Source organism: Dromiciops gliroides, chromosome 2, assembly GCF_019393635.1.
Source record: "Dromiciops gliroides isolate mDroGli1 chromosome 2, mDroGli1.pri, whole genome shotgun sequence".
Lineage (NCBI taxonomy): Eukaryota > Metazoa > Chordata > Mammalia > Microbiotheria > Microbiotheriidae > Dromiciops > Dromiciops gliroides.
The window spans coordinates 207,295,575-207,308,193 of NC_057862.1; the positions used below are offsets into that span (position 1 = coordinate 207,295,575).

General features: G+C 31.4%; 1 protein-coding gene across 7 annotated transcripts in view; it reads left to right on the forward strand.

Annotated features, from left to right (window-relative positions):
- The window catches only part of NOVA1 (NOVA alternative splicing regulator 1), a 170,845-nt gene that overhangs the window by 48,735 nt on the left and 109,491 nt on the right, over nt 1-12,619 (forward strand). For 2 of the 7 annotated variants that reach the window (XM_043983491.1, XM_043983492.1), the window contains one exon: nt 6,482-6,583. The exons of the other annotated variants lie outside the window; for them this stretch is intronic. The gene's annotated coding sequence lies outside the window, so the exon portion shown is untranslated. The remainder of the gene's footprint in view (nt 1-6,481; nt 6,584-12,619) is intronic. 7 annotated transcript variants of the gene reach the window in all.

Here is a 12,619-nt window from a genome sequence, read left to right on the forward strand (position 1 = left end):
ACTGTACTCATTATTTCCAATTTTCTTCTGTATAGCTTGTTAGTACAAAGTTGCTAGCATTTCATCTCCCCTTTTGGACTATGAGCTTATCTAGGATCAAGATACTTTTTATGCCATTTTTTGTATCACCAGCATTTAGCATAGTATCTGACAAATAGTAGACACTTGGTATTTAGTGGTATAAGGAGATAAAATATAGGCTATGAGATTACCGTACCATTAATTGTTATACAGCAGAATTTGGTATAAGTCCAAAGCATTATATGTTGAACCTCAGGTACATCACTAAAATTAGGCTTTAATGCAGTTATATCTAATTTTTAAAATGAGAATTTTTTTTTGGCATTTCCCCTTTCCAATCTATTTGATATTAACCATTTTTATTTAAAGTTTTGAGTTACAAATTCTTTTCCTTCTTCCCTCCCTCCTCTCCCCACTCCCTCAGGCAGTAAGCAATAAGATATAGGTTATACATGTACAATTATGTAAAACTTTACCATTTTAGTAATTTTGTACAAGAAAACTCGAATAAAAGACAAACACAAAAGAAATGAAGTGAAAAATAGCATGCTTAAGTCTGTGTTAAATCGATATCAGTTCTTTCTTTGGAGGTGGATAGTATGCTTCATCATTAGTCCTTTGAGATTGTCTCAGATCATTGTATTGCAGAGAATGGTTAAGTCATTCGTAGTTCTTCATCAAACAATATTGCTGTCATAAAATGAGAGAAATTGAAGCATAGATTAAACTCCTTTTTCTAAGCAAGTCAGAAACAGACTATCATTAATGATGGAAGTGAAAATAAGGCCTTGTCTGCTGATCCATATAACTTAATATTTTTTTAATTGAATTATGTTTTAATGTAATTACTAGTCTCTCTTTTGAGGATATCCAGTCATCACACACAGTTATGTTTAGGATTAGTGGAAAGTGAATTACAAGCATGAATTCTCTAGTCCATATTGAATAAAAGAATGTAATCTCCTTGCAAGTAAGAATTGTTTCCTTATTTATACTTAAATGGAGGTGCCCAGTGAGTGCCTGGCACATAGTAAGCATTTAACAAATAGATGATAATTTATTTATTAACCGTGGGAGATTATGAGTACACAAAACAACCTTTATTATTTGAGTCCAGCCGCATCTTCAAGGACAGAGACAGCAAATCAGACATCTTTGGTTAACAAACCAGACATTCTTTTTGGGGGGGAGGGGGAGGGGGTGGCCGAGCAATGAGGGTTAAGTGACTTGCCCAAGGTCACATGGGTAGTAAGTGTCAAGTGTCTGAGGCCGGATTTGAACTCAGGTCCTCCTCATCCACTGCACCACCTAGCTGCCCCACCCTGCAAAACAACCTTTAGAAAATAGTTTTAATGTTCATAAAATGTGTTTTCTCCTATGGAATTCATGTGCTAATTAATTTAAGAATGCTGTTAGGTTTTTTCCTTACGCCTGTATCTAAATGTATACTGTTTTTAAGTAGGAAATAAGAAATCTCATTTGAAGCCTTTCTTATGTGGCACCAGGAAAGACATAACCCATTTACCTTTGCTGTTACACCACCTAATAGAGCCCAATCTTATTAGTATTACTATGAGTAGGGAATTTTTATGTAACTATAGTGAGTAGGACAATTCTCACAGAGTTTTCCACATTTTCACTTAATTCATTGTTTTAGGAATTTGAAATACTTTTATTCTGTTTAATTCTGATTGTAGTTATCCCATGGAGGGAGTCAATGACCTTAATTTTCATGGCATATACTGTTTCTAGGAATTTGTTATTTAATACACATCAAGATATACAACTTGAAGGGGCAGCTAGGTGGCGCAGTGGACAAAGCACTGGCCCTGGATTCAGGAGGAATCTGTCCTCAGACACTTGACACCTACTAGCTGCGTGACCCTAGGCAAGTCACTTAACCCTCATTGCCTCACCAAAAAAAAAAAAATATACAACTAGAAATTCCTCTTGTATGAAATGAAAGCAAATTTGGATAGTTCCATTTATTTTCTTACTGCAACGATATGGAATGTTTATTAAACTGTCTCACAGTCATCAGGTCTAAAGCTTATAGAAATAAGCAGTTAAAATGTATGAAAAGTGCTAAAATAATTTGTGAAAATGTGACTATAAGAGATAATTAAGAATTTTTATAATTAGGATAATTATGATGATTTCTGATTCAACTCAATAAATGATTTTCTGATTCAGCACATTGTATGCATAATCTATGGTTGTAGGGAGTTACTTTAGTTTGCTGGTTTGCTATATACATTCACTGTGTAATTTTGGAATGAACCTTAGTTATCATCTATTCCATTTTCCTTATTTACGGAGGAAGAAACAGAGGCCCAGAAAGATTAAGTGACTTGCTTAAAGGCACTTAGGAAGTAGTTCATCCCCTCTTCTTTACCCACATGTATCCACAGTACAAGCCTTCATCATCTTATAGCCTCCCAGCCTACCTTTATAGACTGATTGCATGGTTCTTCCTTCACATACTCTATATTCTAGTTAAAATGGCTAATTTATCTTTTCACTGTATACAGGACTGCATTTCTCCTCTTTGTTCCTGCACAGGCTGTGCATGTACTCCCTTCTCATTTTCAACTATATTTAACTGGTTTCCTCCAAAACTTGACTCAGATGCCATCTCCTACATAAGATCTTTCCTAATCCCCCCAGGGTAGTGATTCCCATCCCCAAAGTACCTTGCCCTTATTTTGTGTATTTTCATATGTATATGTTTTGTCTCCCCTTGGCAGAATGTAAACTCCTTAAGGGTTTTGTATCTCTTGTGCCTGTTATTCAACTGAGAATTCACAAATGATTGATGATTGATTGATTTATAAAATGCAGCATTTATCTGAATGGAATATTTGGGATTTTGAGAGGATGGAGCAATAATTATTAGGAATACCCACCCCCACTAAGTATCAAATATCCTCTAAAATATGTTGTTAGACAAATAGTCCAAGGTGAAGGAATTTCATTTTCCTCCATTTGTTCATTTTTCTTGCAATGTGTTTAACAAAATTTGAAAGGTATTATTTAACTTCCTTGTATGGACAAAATGCAGCACATTCACAATGAAATGGCCATAGATGTTCGGCTGTCAGTCCATGTTCCCCATATTAGCAGCCTGACAGTTTAGGCACATAGCTTAATGATCTCACAATAGATTTTTGAGGGAAAAAATAAAACTATAGTTGCCTATTGGGTGAAATTTTAGTCATACTTTTGTCTTTATCCTGGTGTTCATCAAGTCCTATCAATTATTTCCATTTACATTCAATATATCTCTTGGATATATATATATGTATATATATATATGTGTGTGTGTGTGTATGTGTGTGTATATATGTGTATGTATGTGTATATATATGTGTGTGTGTATATGTGTGTGTGTATATATGTGTATGTATGTATGTGTATATATATATATATATATATATCTTTCTCTCCATTGGCTAGTCTAGATACTCACCTCCCCATTTATGGATTATCCTACCTGCCCACCCTGAATCTAGTCTTTTCTCTCCCAGTTTTCCCAAATATGTCCTTCATATCACTCTTTCATTAATCTTTCCTTAATTGCATTGCTCCCTTATCTCCAGTCATGCTAAGTTCATATTTCTTACTACTTAAATTCTCATATCCTCCTTTGGCTTTTTAAGGCCCAACCTAACCTGTCCCTACCCTACCTATTTAGTCTTCTTTCTTACTACATCTTAACAGGTACCCTCCACTTTAGTAAAACTGATTATCTCTCAAGTCCATGGATAAGTAATGCCTTTGTCTACTTTATTTTTGTGCACATTGTTCCTGTTGCTTCCTCTACAACTATTGCTCATCATTCACAACCCAAGTCAAGTTCCACTAATTCTATGAAGCCTCTCCTTGCTATTCCAGTCCTCTTGAAATGCTACATATGCATATGACACACATTTTAACAATTATATATACATATCTATGTATGTATATACACAAACATATATATATGTAGGTTTTATTTATTAGGTCTTATTTCATGTGAGATTTTTTATGTCAAATAATTATTAAAGTCCTTGAAAATAAGGACTATGTAATTTATTTTGTATCTCTTAGAATACCTGTCATGCTGTCTAGTTAGTCTTAATAACCATTAATCAAAACAATATAATAAACATTAAATAGGGATCAAAGTCATATAAAACAGAACAAAATTGATTAAATAACCAAAAAAAGTTTTTTATATGCTTATAGTGAACATACATATTAATCAATCACCTACCACTTATTAATTGCATACTATGCACCAAGCACATATAGCTATCACACCACCAATCTCACTTTGCATCACTAAATATGTATCTTTCCATATTTTCTTTCATGTTTATACTTTCTATAACACTGTCGTATTCTACCAAAAGAATGTACAGAAAGGAGGAGATATTTTGTATTTGCTCTTATAGTACATGTTCATATACAGATAACTAATGTGAAATCATATTTATTTTTACACCAAGAGAATGATTGTTCAAGTAGGCAGCAATGTACCTAGTTGTGAATTAGGGACTCTAACAATATTGTTACAGTAGGGTTCTCAAATTACAATACTATGTTCCTAATTGTTTCTTGTGTCATTGTACATATATATATATGTATATATATATATATATATATATATATATAGAGAGAGAGAGAGAGAGAGAGAGAGAGAGAGAGAGAGAGAGAGAGAGAGAGAGAGAGAGAGAGTTAGTAGGGTCAGATTGATCTCTTTCCAGGGAACATTGGTAAATTAGTAATATTTTGTATTTGAGTTATGCAGGAAGTCTTACAGCTAAAGTGCTGGTAGCCTTTGAAGGTAAGTGTTCTGTATTCACGTGGGAGAGGGTGACAGATAATAATGCTTCTTGTTTAGTTATACTTTTATTAGCCATCTTTTAACAAGATTTAGTAAACTAAAATTTTATTTATTTTTCTACCTCTACTTTAACTTAAAGGAATTTTTTAGTCATCTGCCCTAATCTCCATAGTGATAAATAATTTCCAAGGTGACAAGAGTTATATTAGACATATGGGAGAATTTTTAACTTGTGGAATAGTTTGACAACATGATTAAAAAGGGTAGTTATGGTCATTACTCAAATGTGATCATTGGAAGATTTCTTTGGAAGAAGTTAATCAATAGACAAATACTTATTTAGAATGAGGATAGATACGGTTGTATCTGGAGGCAAAAAAATGGGATAGCATTTTCCATTCCTGTGATTCATATCATACTTATATTTGACACTTTTTCCTCTGACTCATCACAGAGAAGAAAAATAGGGGAGGTGGAGTGTTTATTTTATTGAAGTGAAGCTGTGTTGACAATTTTCCATAATAAATTAGGTAATCTCATTTTGATGATGCTAAGACTTTTGTTACTTATTAATAATGAAGGCATTTGTTTTTACTTTTGCCATGTTAATTTTCATTTTGTAAATTGGGTAAAAAATGGATGCATTGAGGGCAGCTAGGTGGCGCAGTGGATAGAGCACTGGCCTTGGATTCAGGAGGACCTGAGTTCAAATCCAGCCTCAGGCACTTGACACTTACTAGCTGTGTGACCCTGGGTAAGTCACTTAACCCTCATTGCCCTGAAAAAAAAAAAAGGGATGCATTACTGGAACACTTTTAGAACTTCATAGAGATTTTTTTAATCGATATATTACTTGTCACTTGTTCTTTGATAGGCATGATTTAACTTACCTTATCTTTCGATCTGATTAATGCTTTGTGTGGAAAAGGTGCTTACCTTGGAGTTACAGGACCTGAGTTTGAATTCTGTTTCTGCCATTTGTTAGTTGGATGACCTTTGATTAAGATAGTTTGGGGGATGGGGAGCAGCTTTCTAATCTGTAAACTGAAGGGATTGGACCAGGTGACTGCTAAGGTCCCTTTCAGCTTGAGATTTTATAAGCCTATGATACTATGAAGAAAACCTCACGAAAATGTATTTTCTAAATGTGATAATTTACCTGTTTTGATAATTTATTTAGATTGTTATTTTAGAAAACTTCAAATTTACAAAATGTAATCAATATTCTTATTTATACATTTTGGAAATTATAGGAATTACATTGCATGTTGCTATACATATTTGATTTTGCACTTTAAACTTTTATGTCTTTTAATATTACAATATCATATCATACTGTCAAATTTAGTAACTATGTTTCCAAATGTTTTGTTTTTCCCCTCAATCATTCTTGACATTCAGAAATCTAGTGGAATATAGTTAGTCCATATGTGCAAGATATTTGTGACTTTATGGTGTTTTCTGTTTCATGGTGGTCACAATTTTAGACAGCTATTCTTGTTCTTAAATAATTCATTTATATAGTACTTTTCATCCCTGTATATATGTACAGGAATCACTTCACCCACCACCGAATTGCAGCCACTTCTGAGGTGGAACGCAGCAACTGTTTAACAGCGCACTTTCCCCTAGGTGCTGACAGCTGCAGAAGAAATTGTACATGGTCCTGTACAGAAGGTATTTCTCCACTGTGCCATCTGCAGAGTGAAACTGACTAGGAGTGCTACATAGACTGTAAGTTTCTTGTGTACCCATCCTAGACTGGAAAACTCAATGTGAGAGGGCTAAATAATATAATTGGGAACTTTCCTTCAAAAACTAACTGATGACTATCTTAAATTTAATGCTGATAACTCTGGCACTAAATTTTGCTAAAAGGTTATATAATCTGTGCTTGATAGCCTTTCGACTAACACATTTCATGTATTCACCCCACAAATACATAGAAAATAGAAGCTATAAATTTTTAAAACTTGAATCTAAAATGCTTTAATAAAAACTTTTTTACATTTTAAACAAATCATTGTGCTGGAATTATTTTCATATAATCAATGCCATGTTCTATGAGCTTTTAAAGCTTTATTCTTAAAATAGCTAATCATCCTAATATTTAATTGGAGTCATTCTAACTAATTTGGCTTGCAGTATTTTTGCATTGTAAAATATTTCAAGGCTGTTGGTTCTCCTTGTCAAATGAATGCAACAAAGCCAATTTGTAATATAACCTGTTTTTTTTTAAATTTTGTTTTGTTTTCAAAGACATCAGGCTTGTACTTTTTTACCTTTAATGAAACAAACTATAAGGGGAAATCCCAGTAAATATTGGAAAGTTTATGTATTGTGTATTTAGTCTAACCCTACCACCAAATTTGCTCCTTTTTTCCTTTTGTAAAAGCAAGTTTGCAACAATGATGATTTGTGTTATGGTTTGTCATGTTGTTTCTTTGTTTACATATATATTATAAGAAAGTTATTTATTAGTGACTGTTAATGTCCATCTTTACAGTTCATCTTTCTACCATTCATTGCTTTGTAATTTTATATATTAGATGACTAGTATTATTTATCAGATTTTAAAAGTTTTATGTGTGTTCCTATATTTCTCTGTAAGAATATGCTAAGGTAACTGTGTATAGGAAACAAAACCAATTAAAGTTATGTATAATTTAATGTTTTAAGAATGGTTGAATTTAAGGATATATAAGTTAAAGTTGATACTTGAAAACATCTGTATTTTGATAACTAGTATTTAGTAGAATGCAGATAATGATTAAAGTCGGTTTCACAAGAGTTATGTTCCAAAAACATGTATCACATGAGTTAAATCTATCTCACATTAAGCATGCACATTTTAATAAAAGTGCATTGCACTCATGTCATTCTTATAAAAAAGATGATTATTTATGGTCTTTGCATATTATCTATGTCATATGTCCAGTAATGATTATTGAGAGTTATAAAAAGCAGTCTGTAATCCTGCTGAGATGTTTTCCATATATCACTTTAACTTTGGCAATACAGTTTCTCTTCCTAAAATAAAAAATTCTGAGTTAGAGGAAGAGTATAATTATTGTTCATAACTGTTTCAATCCAATCCAATCCAATTCAATCCAATTCAGTAAACATTTAGTAAGCACTAGGCACTGTGCTACGTGCTGTATAATTATTATGCAATTAATAAAAAGACAAACAACCCCTGCCCTCAGTGAGCTTATAATCTAAAGATAGAGTTATAATATGAATATAAAAACAATTAGAAAAAAAGAATATTACTTCTATAATTTAAGATTTTTTATCTGGGCTATTATTTAGATTAGTTTCATTTAAAAAAAAAAAACTAGACTTGTGATTTCATCAAAGAAACTCCCATTGATGAAAATCCTAATTACAGATTGGCAACTGATTTATAGCCTGTGTTCTTAGAGTATTTCCTGCTTTAGGTAATACCAGGAATTTTATTTTATGTATGTATATGTATATATGTAGGTATATATGTAAATATGTTCATGTATACATATATATCTATAGACATGTGTATTTGTTTGTATGTATGTATATATGTGTATACACACATACATTGAGGATCCAAAAAGCCTTAATGCAGTTTAAAGCTTTAATAGCTAAAAATTGCAGTGTTTTTGGGATACTCTATCCATCTCTCTGTTTTTGTATATAGATATTATATAATGACATATACATTTGCATGTATATCTATGTACACTTGTACCCTTTGTATATAAAACCAATAAATATGTATTATATTCAGCATTTAAGAGCCATTTCTTTAAGAAACTTACATTTTAGTAAATTATCAATGCTTTTGTGACACCATGGTAAGTTAGCAAATATTCAGAGTACTTGATTTCATGTATCTGTCTAGAGTTAATTTTAATTAAGCTTTTCCAATAATGGTAAGGTTTTCAATTTCACCCTGTTTTACTTGTAAGTTATTTTTTGCAAGAAATAAAATGAATATAGTAAAAGAAAGGCCCCCAAATTTCAAGTGTCAACAATTTCTTAATTGTCCCTTTTCTTTGGGAATGTCCCTTTTTTAATATCTAGAGCTATGATTGGCACCCTGTTCGTTTAATTATTTTGATACTCAAAGAGATTAAATAAAAATGATTAGCACAACATAAAACAATTATATAACTACACATGACAGTTTATTTACTTTATATCTTTTTTCTTTCTCTGTTTTAATTGTATATGTACAATAGAATATGAAAACAACTCACAGACAAGTTGTATTTGTTTCAGTAAGCCAATGGATTAGTATTGGACTTTTAGCAGTAATGATCTGAAATGAGCTAGTTTTTTTCATTGGACACCTGAAAAGCAAATATTAACATTCCCAAGAGTAATTGGAAGAATATGCAAAACTGACAAAATTTTATAAATTACTAGTCAATTGGAGTTGACTTTTTTTCTGTAAAAGTACGTTCTAGTTTGAGTGAATCTTATATATTGTTTCAATTAATTATTCCTTGTCAGTAAGGAGTGTATCATTTATATTTGTAATTCCTATGCTTACATGCTTATATGCTTAAATGCTTGTTGGTTAATTGGTTGATGTAAGCTTCACTTTTTTTTTAAGCACTTTATTTTTAAAGTGATTATTTTTTAAAAGATTAATTTTAGAGACATGAGTAAATTGAATGATATTTAGGTGGTTTTCTTTGTATCAGTTTATTGAAGCAGACAACTAAGTCAGGGAAGTGGGCCACTTCTAATGGAAAAAGTTAATTCTGTCTGTATGTGAGGATTTTCTAAAAATGCTGTTTTAAAATGATGAAAGATTTTATTCAAAACAGCAGATATTTATGTCATTTTATTTTACTAAACACACACCTTTATTTAGGTTATTTTTCTTCAACAACATACACTTTAAAAATAATCTTTGTGAATTTTAAACTCAGTAATTAATCCAAAATATGTTATTTTATTGAAAAATCAAATTGGATATTTTAACCTTATCCAACAAGAGAGAAAGTTAGAAATTAAGTTACATACTTTTTAGAAATTCTTGGGGGCAGCTAGGTGGCGCAGTGGATAAAGCACCAGTCCTGAATTCAGGAGGACCTGAGTTCAAATGTGGCCTCAAACACTTGATACTTACTAGCTGTGTGACCCTGGGTAAGACACTTAACCCTCATTGCCCAGCAAAAAAAAAGGAAAAAAAAAAACTTTTTTAACTAGGAGAAGAAACTACAATTCTCTAAGTCCACAAAGCTAGCCAGAGGCAGAGGTTGGATAAAAACCTTTGTTTTAAGACTTTGGCACTTCTCTTTCCATTGTAACATATGATATCCAAATACTGAAATATCTGAATTCATTCAGGTATTTTTGAGCTAATAGTCGTATGTGTAATGTGCTAAGAAGATGGAGTCACATAAAGCTAAACAAAATTTGGCACCTGCCCATTTGGAACTTATAAAATAATCGAAAAGATTGAGATTGAAAATACACAGACAGATTATCTAAACATAAATTGTATTTACGAATGCCCACTTTCTCATAACTAGAGAGTAGGTACCAAATTAGAATATAAAAATATACTTAAAGTATATTATACTTTAAAAATATAATTTAAAGGCACATTTTGCTTAATGCAGTAGAAGCATTACTGAAAGATTTCAGTTAAATGTTTGTGTACCTCATATTTTTAACCATTATAAAAGGTTTCGCAACTTAGAGAATGATTACCCTTTTGGTTTTTTTAAACATAAAGTATACTTTTAGATTTTCATATATAATATATGTATATATATATATATATTCTAATGTAGTTTGTAAATTATTTTCGTACCCACCGTGAAAAATTGTACTTGATTACTTCAAAATCTCTGTGATGACATCAATATGTGCACTCTTTCCACTGATCTTGAAGAGCTCCTTGATACCTCAGTGAAATAAACTTTCTATGAGTTTCTGTAGCCAACCACAAAATTCCTACAGAGCTTGTGCTATACTGATATACATGTTAAGAACCTAGGTCATCTCAATTCTGTAATGAGGCATTAGTAGTAGAGGTTGAATATAAATATATAATCAAAATATATTTAAATATTCTCTTTCACAATACATAATTCATATACACAATAGAAAATTTGTTATAGAATTCATGTCTCTAAATTTTAACCAGGTCAATGGCATAAATTCTTTTGAAACCTTATTAACAAATATCCATATTTTGAATGATTTATGCCTAGCACTAAAATTTGTATTGGTCATTTTGGAAGGATAATTGCTAGCCATCCAGGTCATAACTCACACCTTGCTTCAGTTGTTAAGGATTGAAGATGTACCAGCTATTAGTGGTGATGAAAATATGAATTGTTATATTACAGAACATTTTTTAAAAGTTCCCCATTTTATACCCCATTAATTTATAATCCCATTAATGGGATTTCTAGGTCAAAGGCTATGCATAATTTATTATGTTATATTATTATTACAATTATTACATTATTTGAATAATTCCAAGTCAAGTGGAGTCAACAAGCATTTATTAAGTGCCTACTATGTTCCAGGCACCATTAATTGCTCTGTATTGCTTTCTAGAATGATTGGACTAATTCACAGATGTGCCATTAGTATATTAGTGTACCTGTGTTCCCATAGATGTCTGGATAATGACCATTTTTATCATTGTCAATGTTTTAAAAGTGTTTATCAGTAGAAGTTTTAATCCATATAACTCAATAACTTATCTAATTTTAGCATTAACATATTTAAATTATATGCAGAAAACATATAGAAATACTTTAGCAACCATATTTGATATTTGACCATTTTTGATATTTCTTAATATGTTTTCACTTAGGGGTTTAACAGAGAAAGCTAATATTTTGTTATTATTCAGTCGTTTCAATCATGTCTGACTTTCCATGACCCTATTTTGGTTTTTCTTGGCAAAGATATTGGAGTGGTTTCCTATTTCTCCTGCTCATTTAAAAAATGAGGAAACTGATGCAAACAGGGTTAAATGACTTGTTCATGGTCACACATCTAGCAAGTATATGAAGCCATATTTGAACTCAGATCTTCCTAACTTTAGAAACTTTATCCCTGTATCACCTAGCTGCTCCTGGAAGCTGATTTATCAAGAAATTAACTGAACTAAATGTTCTAAGTGGTTGTTACTATTCTTTCTGATTCGAGAGTAAAGAATGGTGTCTTTAGGTTTTTGGCAAAACATGGTAATTTATATACAGAATTCCTAAGTCTTTAAGCTATTAAAGCTTTAAACTTTCCTAAGACTAAGTCATCTTATATATAATCACTGTCCCCCGATTTTAGTAAGGAAACTAAGAAAAGGTCAAGTCATCAAAATAAGATAATTCACATAATGTTATTTAACTATATTTGGTTGTTATTTTCAATCCTTTCCACATTGATTGCTTTTAACTGATTTTTAAAACTATTAATTTTTATTTTAATGTGAGGGAATTGGTTAGCTTTTAAAAATACCCTAAATTTAATTGATTTATAAGCCATTTTTAGAGGTTTTACTTATATTCTCAAAACCTGCCATTGCATCTTCCCTCTAAACTAAGAACAATTCAGCAAAACTGATGCAGTGACCCTGTATGATAGTGAATACAGTAATTTTCCCTAGTAATCTTCCTTTTTCTCTGACAAGAGAAGAAATAAAAACAACATTACTGTTCAGTTATTTAGCATTTGACTTCCATCTTTTTGCTTAGTGTTGTTCATTTGAATATTGTTGCTCTGATTCTGTTCTTAATTCATTTACGTAAACCTAAT